Below are 8016 nucleotides of genomic sequence, written 5' to 3' on the forward strand. Positions count from 1 at the left end.
TGACTGCCCCGGAAGCCGTAGATATCTGCTTGCTGCTCGCTACTCCCACGCCCTCTGCCTTCATCTAAACAGGATGCGTGGCCGCTTCTCTCTCTCTCTCTCTCTCTCTCTCTCTCTCTCAGGCGCTTAGACTTTCGCTGTTGAGCAACACTAAATCACCCTCAGCGCTTGGCTGTATAGCCAGCTTGTGCCTTAACAATGCCGAAGTAGATTGAACCTTCTGTCTCCATGCATAAAGAAAATTGTTTAATGAATTTGAATTAAAATACATTCATTTTTCGAAATAAATCTAGGGATTGGTGCCCGCTTTCAATAACTACCGGAAATTTGAGAAAGGTGTTTAAGAAAGGTTTTTGCCCTTCCATAGTTCTATAGTCCTTCCAATTACAAATCTTTTTCCTATGGGTCGGATCGTAGAGTCGGACTGGCCAATCAGACGTGGTTATCATTTTGCTGGAGAACCCAATGAATGCCCTGAAGAAAATCAGCCAATGAATGGCCCGAAGTAATCTCGGTTTAAGCCAATCATCATCAGCAGCTAAAATTTAAAGGCTAGTTTCGCCTACCCTCAGAGTGTTTTTTTTTTTTTTTTTTTATCTGTGTCCTGCTACCTCGTGGAGCGAGAATCGGGTAAACAGCTTTTTGTCCTAGGGGTGGAAAGTATACACGGGCTCTTTGTGTCTAACCTTCTATATACTAAGTACTGCTGAAAATAGTATTGCTTTTTTTTTTTTTTTAGAAGCTTGAGTTTAAGGATAATATGTGGAAGACTTTCCCTCTAAAAGACGAACGGTTTAGATTTTATATGGAGAAGAATCATGGGAATATATATACTTAATATGGTTTTAGAAGTATGTCAAATTTCGTGTTATAAAATTTTAACTAGAGTTTAGGATAGGGAAGCTAGTAGTCAGGGAACACCATTCTCTAGGATCATCCACTGAACATAAATGGGTAATCAGTTGCTTTGAGCTCTGCAATCACATATTTTCCCAGTTCTTTTTCGATAGGGAAGTGGCATTATGAAGTCGAACGCTTGTGGGGAACATTGCTTGTACTATTCAGCACTGGTGGGCTGGTGTAAATTGGTGACCTGCAATAGCAGGGAGTTGGACACAATGGCCTTCTTGGCCTCTCCAACTCTGCTATTCTGTGATTCTCTGCTTTTAAAGATTATTGGATCTGTTGTGTGACAATATCTCACTAATTTTAGGTAAACATTCTGCAATGTAAAGAACACTTCTGAGGTTAAAATAAGGTGCTATGCTAAATAAAAATGTCTGAAGTAAACATGCAATATGTTTTCAGAATGTAAGCTGTGTGTAATATATCTGATCAAAAATACTTAGTAGTTTTGACTGTCTGTGATCCTTTGGACTGTATGTGGTTTTGATGTGGATTATGTTATGTTGTGAAATTCATAACTGACACTAATGCTTCAGTTTTGCTAAGTAGGTCAGCTGCTGTGAAAGTAGCTAATGTGTAAGTTTTCTCCACTAATACTCTTCAAGTATTTCTCATAGATTTTGGGGGTGCAATCCTGTGCATATTTAGATGAAGAAAGTCCTTCAATGTCCAGCATTTCTGAATAAGCCTTTTTCTTTCTAAATATGCATAGGTATGTGCCCTGAGGCATATAAGAAGGGGAGGAGGGAGAATGCTTATTAGGGGGTTCCTGGAAAAACACTGGATTCTTCTGAATGCAGAGGAGGCAGAGCTCAGTGAACGATAGAAAGTGAAGATCTGTGCTCTGTTCTATGGTGGTGGAATGAGCTTTGCTGGCTGGTGGTCTATGATGGCCTGGGAAGAACATCAGGTACCCTAAATTATCCTTGTGGGCATGAATTAAAAGAAACGAACTAATGGCTAAGGCCTGTTGTGTTTTCCCACTTGTCATATTTAGAATAGTTTTAGACTCTAATAACAGAGAGCGCCTTTCCTATTTTGCTCAGAATTTGCAAATTAGATCCTTTTTTTTCCCTACAGCACCATTTCGGTGCATAACATTCTACAAAGGACAAGCTTGAGAAGTTCTATCCCTGGGGCTTGTAATCTAAAAGAGACATAGAACAACAGAAGTGGAAGGGCAGTGAGGACAAAAGCAGAGGTGAACAGGGGTCATATGTCATTCCAATTTTAACTTGGCTTGCTTACAGAGAGTATAGGAAGTTGAAAGGCTTTCTGGAAGTTATGAACTTAGACAAATGAGATAAAGGAAATAAGGAAGGCATTCGTGTTTATTTTATTAGATTTAATATCCTGCTTTTCTTATACCAAACTCAATGTGGCTTACATCATTTGCCTCCTCCTGCTTTCAGTCTTACCTCACAATAACAATCCTGTGAGGTTGGCTGGGCTGAGTGTCTGTGACTGGCCCTAAGTCATCCAGTTGGTTCCATGAACAAGCAGGGACTAGAATCCAGATTACCTGAGTTCCAGCCCCATGTTTTTAACCACTATGCTGCACTGGCTCTCATATGGAGTTGTTCTGGGAAGTATTCCAGGCATAAGGAACGGAGTTGTTCTAGGGAGTAGGAAGACCTTCAAACAGCTGGGAAGGGTGGAGTTGGATGAGTTGATGTTACTGAAGTGCCTTTGTCTGGTTATAGGGAATAGGCAGAGGAGAAGGGCAATGACATGGAGAGTTTGGGGGATGGGTTTAGATAGGATGTGATTAGGATGTGATTTTTTTTCCAGTTTCTCTGATTTCTGGTCCTTTTAAAAACACTGATCTGTTTAATCTGTGATTGATGCTTTGAAATTTTTATCATGCTCCCTTGAAAATAAAGGAAAAAACTTGATATTTGTGAGTCGAGAGGGCCATGAAAGTTATTCTAACAAAAACAATCTCTGTTCAGGTGTGACTGGGGAGAAAAATCCAGAGGGGAGTTTCAGAGGTTCAGACTGAGGGCTACAGTGGTTCTTAAAGAAACAAAGCAAAGCAGCAAGAGGTGGGAGGCCATTTTTTTAAAAACCTGATCAGTGGAAAGGGGCATGATCCCAGTTTTTAAAGAGGGCTAAACAAGGCAGCAAAGATAAGTTCTTGTAAAGTGAGGCCTTTATCTCCCTGAAATGTCCCTCATGAATAGAATATCAAAATATAGTTTTAGCTCATGCATAATTCTATCATAATTCTGTAAAATTTTAATGTGAGTTGCCTTGAATCCCAGTCCTGGGACTAGTCAGAATATAAATATAACAGTATAATAACTAGGTGTATACTCCTGTTCTTCCACAGTATTGCATAGCAGCCTCCCACTGCCTGGTGTCCATTCAGTGCAGGAATTTGAGAAGTTGCTTTATCCTGAGTAAGACCCATGATCTAGCTATCACAGCATTGTTGCTGCTTACTGGCTGTGGCTTGCTATTGTGCCAAGGAGGATTCTTTCCTTGGCTTATCTGGAGATGCCAGGGGTTGAATTGGGACCTTCCTCCTGCACAGATCTGCCACTAAACTGCAGCCTCCAACATATCTGGAGTTAACCAGGTGTGGGGAAGATGCTGCATTGCAGCAAAAACAGAGCTTACTATAAAACTTGTTTCTGTACAAACCTCTCCTCCTTAGTTTTGTGGTGTTTTGAATAGGAAGAACACTTCATAGTTCAGTGTATTACTGCAGCAACAGCCAGTGTAGGTTAAATTTTCTAAGTGGTGTAGAATGAACCTGCTTGACTTTGGTGCCCCTTCCATGCAAAGTTTACTCCTTCAGCGCTCCCCCGCTGCATCCTTTAATGAGGTAGTTTTAGCTAGCCCATATAGGGCTGCCATAGGGTTACTTTTCCCAGAAGAAACAAAGCAAATTGCATAATATATTTGAGTCATTCATCTAAAACAAGAGTATAAAACATGGGTCCTCAAACTATGGCCTGTGGGCCGGATCTGGTCCGCCTCAGAGGTTTTGGATGAGCTCAAAAAAAATGATCTCTGAGTGAGTTCAAAAGTCTGAGCCAGCACAGGCGTTCTTTAAAACTGAGCAGAGAGAGAGCTAGCGAATGCCCAAATTGCAACAGCTCAACTGCGCCTGGGCAGGCGCTCGTCCGCCCCATTGCATGCATATACGGAGCGGGAAACAGAAGAGAGGCAGGCAGAAGAGAAAGAGAAATGAAGATGAAGAAAGGATTGAAGGCAGCAAAAATAACTTTTTAAATCTATTTTTAATTATGCGAGCCCAGGGGCAGCCAGGCCTGCGCCCACCGCCTCACTGCGCCCGCTGCTGCCACCTTTCGACTGGCCCCCTGTTGAAAAAGTTTGAGGACCCCTGGTTTAGGTGCCTTCTTGAGAAAGAGGGGTGCAGGCATTTTACAACAGAAAGACACATAATCATCCCTTTTCTGCCAGGATTTAGCTGAATTTTCCCAACACATGCAGTCCCCAGTCTGCCTCAAGGTATCACTGTGGTTCTCAGGCAAAAAAAATAGCACCTCACCATTCCTGTAGCAACATGCAAAGCTTTTTGATGTCCTTTTCTTTCTCAGTTAAATGTATGCAAATGTAAATTCTGGAATACAGTATAACTTCTAATAGTGACAAGCCAATAAAGTCAATTAAGTCAGTATACACATATGCACTACAAGAAACAGCAAACAAACTACTTATTCTGAATCCTGCCTTATTTTTCTGTGCAGATGTAACCATTATCCATTATGGGAGACAACACCACAATGATGGTTTGCAACAAAATTTGCTGAATTTAGTCAATTTTCAAAAAGTGCTGCTAAGGAAAAGTATTGCCAATAAAATAGCAATATTCAACCACCTCAAAAGTAGTTATTTTGAGACATTTTAGGAAGTCATCAATCTGGTTCAAACTAAATGCTAAACCATAGTTTAATAGCAATTCCTGGGGTGTTTAACATGACAGCCACACCTGAAATCTGGGGTTGTTTAGAGGTTCAATTCCAAGCTGTCAATTGAAAACGGAAGCAACACAGAAATTAGAGGCAGCGCACTGGTTACCAAATTGTCCTTCAGATTTCTAAGTTGAACTGTTGTAACCCGCAGTGTTACAGATGAGACCAGAGACCGGATGGTAAAATAAAGAGGAGGTTTATTCCTGCGGCAGGGACCACATTCATAGAGGAATGCGGCCCTGAACAGAGTTGGAATGAGGTTTTTATAGCTTCACAGTGAGCTTTCGGTAAATGGGAAACAATACAATCAGTTTTTGACAAAAATCAGAACAATGGCGACAATGGGGAGTTACAGAATCACATAAGCAGTTGAGCAAGCGATATACAGAAGCAGATTTGGTTAGCAGTAAGTTTTATCTTTTAATTTACACCTTCTAAGCAATCTTTGTCCATTACTTGTAGGTAAGCTCTTTCCACTTTCCGAGGGGAATTCTCTGAGGCAGTTACTAGACATTTGAATGGGCTAGAGCTTAGGAGAGCTAAGCCTATCATGCATACCCTGAGACAATTTGATTATTCTAGTGTTTGGCCGTGTCATGCCTATCTGGAGCCTAGAGGAGTCATGCCTATCCTGAATGCCCTGAGAAAGCTGATAGATATTTCTATTATGTCAGGATCCTGGGGAGTCAGGCATAACATGAACAATCCCTGAAATGCTATGTGCGAACCTGCTCAGTGGGTTGGCATAAGTCATGGCCTGGCATAGTCTGGGATTCCCAGAAGGCTATAGCCCTTCTCCTTTCCCCAAACAACCTCTATTGTAAGCTGCCCTGATGTTGTAAGCCGCCCCGAGGCCTTGGCAAGGGGCGGCATAGAAATGTTTTAATAAATAAATAAATAAATAAATTTCCAAGTGCTTGTGTCTGTGCCCCACCCCACCATTCTAAAAGGCTTTCCCCCAGGGTCAATTCCTGTCTGTGAGAGCTGTAAGTTAAGATATGCTGGTATTCTTGCTATTTTGCCCAATATCCAACCCACCACTGGAATGTGCCTCAAGCTCCTCTCAAACAGAATTCAGTTCTCATGCCAAAAGAAATTTTACACCAGGGGTCCTCAAAACTTTTTCAACAGGGGGCCAGTTGAGAGGCGGTGAGGTGGCGGCTTTCTCACTCAGAGATGTCCAAGCGAGCAAGCCACCACATCGCTGCCTGCAAGGCGGGTGGCAGGCACAGGAAGTCGAAAACCTCTGCGGCAGGCCAGATAAATGGGCATGGTGGACCAAATCCTGGTTTGAGGACCCATGCTGTATATGTTCTAGAAGCTTGTAATTGGTGGTGCAGACCAGGCCACACCACTATGTGGTAGCATGCTGTCATAAGTAACTGCAGGGGACCTGGGTGATCTTCCAATAAAACTGCTGGGGTTCAAGGCGATTCAATCTTCCCTGCAGGTCCTGGTGATTCATTCTCGCCATTTGGTAAGGAGGCTCTGACACATATCAGTGGGGGGGGGGGGGGACTACACCCAGTCTCTTATATCCCCATGGATATACCCCATTCATTTGCGCAGTCACCCCATTTTATCATGCCTGTCCCATTCAAAAGCACCCTTCTCTTTGCATTGAGAAAAGGGGCTATCCCCTTCTTTATGCATCAGGAGTGATTTCTCCATGGGGGACGAGACTGCAATTTTGTCTTCTACTCTTGTTTTCTCTCTGTCTGGAGGGAAAGGCTGCCCATGCAGGAAGTGACACCATCTCTTTTCTGTAACTAGATTGGCTCCCTCTTTTCAGAGCATCCTTTGTGGGGGTGGGGTGGGGGGGGGAGATTTTGGCACATCTCACAAACCAGAAGCTCAGTAAAGCAAATATTCTGCAGCTTCTGTCTGTATTTGCACAATGCAGCCTTGGTTTTAGAAAATCAAAATCAAAGAGCAGCTGTAGCAAAATCGGGCGGGAGGGAGTTATTTGTATGGAACTAAGTGCTGGCCCAGGAAAACATTTCTAGTTGATTGTATGTTTCCTGGATGAAAGATATGCAGGCAATTTATGCAAGAGACCTGTTGGTAAGTGATAGATTATATTAATTAGGCACAAGTACATTCATATGACCATCATGTGGTCTTTACTTCCTGGCTGCACAGTTGTTGGCTTTTGCTTTTCTTGTGGTATATATGAGGAAGTATTGGCAACACTGGAATGATAGACTGGTGAATGCTTTGCTTCCAGAATGCATCAAAATACGTTGGACAGAAGAAACTTTTGACTATTGGTATACTGTAAGTCAAAATGTTTCTATATTTCCATGTCAGATTTGTTATACGGTGCACTGAATAGGTATATTTCATAGTATAGTGAATTATTTGTGGCAACTAATAGCAGATTGCTGCTGCAAATGTATATAGCTTTTCAGCAAGGTCTCACTGAGCTTAGAGGAACATATTTCTCAATAAACATCTAAAGGACTGAATTAGAAGTTTTCAATAGCGATTGGACAATAGAGATGTTCCAGAATGCTGAAAAATAGTAAATAGCTTGAAGCTTCAGTCATGTAACTAAATTCTATAAACAGATTATAAATGAATGATATGGTCTTGTTGATATTAGGCCAAAGAGAATTAAATGAGCAGTTTTGCATGTGATGCCAACCCACTCTAGCAATGATCCACAGTGGGTTGGGTGTTTGCAGAACACATTGATCAAATGAATGATCTTACAGTGGATTATTCTTTCCTTCCTTCCTTGTTAGTCCTCCAGACTTTATCCTAGGAACCACCACAGTTCAAACCTCCTTGTCTCCTCTCTCCCCATCTCAATTGCAAGCCAATTTATTCTGTTCGCCCTGCCTTTTTTTCTCATATCTTCTTTTTGACAGGTGATAGCTCTGTCGAAGTGCCTGCACAATATGTTGGAGGAACTGTCACTGGTCAACTGTCCTTTTTTTAAAAAAGTTCCCTATATGTGCACGACTTTCTTTAAAATGTTTTCCCCCGCAGATTTGTGCAACTGCAGAGATGCACACTTATCGATCTGAGAAAGAAAAGTCTTGCCTGGATGCTGTCCTGAGGGTAAGGGGAGTAGCTACTGTCAGCATACAGGAGATACCAACCCTGTGCATAGACCCAGAGCGGCTCCAAATAGGTTTATTTTTTTATTTTGCTTTCCTCT

At 42.0% G+C, this 8016-nt stretch overlaps 1 protein-coding gene across 1 annotated transcript in view; it reads left to right on the forward strand.

The window, feature by feature from the left end:
- The window catches only part of ATP7B (ATPase copper transporting beta), a 55173-nt gene that overhangs the window by 7717 nt on the left and 39440 nt on the right, over window positions 1–8016 (forward strand). Inside the window, exon 2 of the mRNA XM_044444166.1 lies at window positions 7845–7916. The gene's annotated coding sequence lies outside the window, so the exon portion shown is untranslated. The remainder of the gene's footprint in view (window positions 1–7844; window positions 7917–8016) is intronic.

Source organism: Varanus komodoensis, unplaced genomic scaffold (assembly GCF_004798865.1).
Source record: "Varanus komodoensis strain SLA01 unplaced genomic scaffold, ASM479886v1 scaffold44_3, whole genome shotgun sequence".
In the NCBI taxonomy this organism is placed as follows: domain Eukaryota; kingdom Metazoa; phylum Chordata; class Lepidosauria; order Squamata; family Varanidae; genus Varanus; species Varanus komodoensis.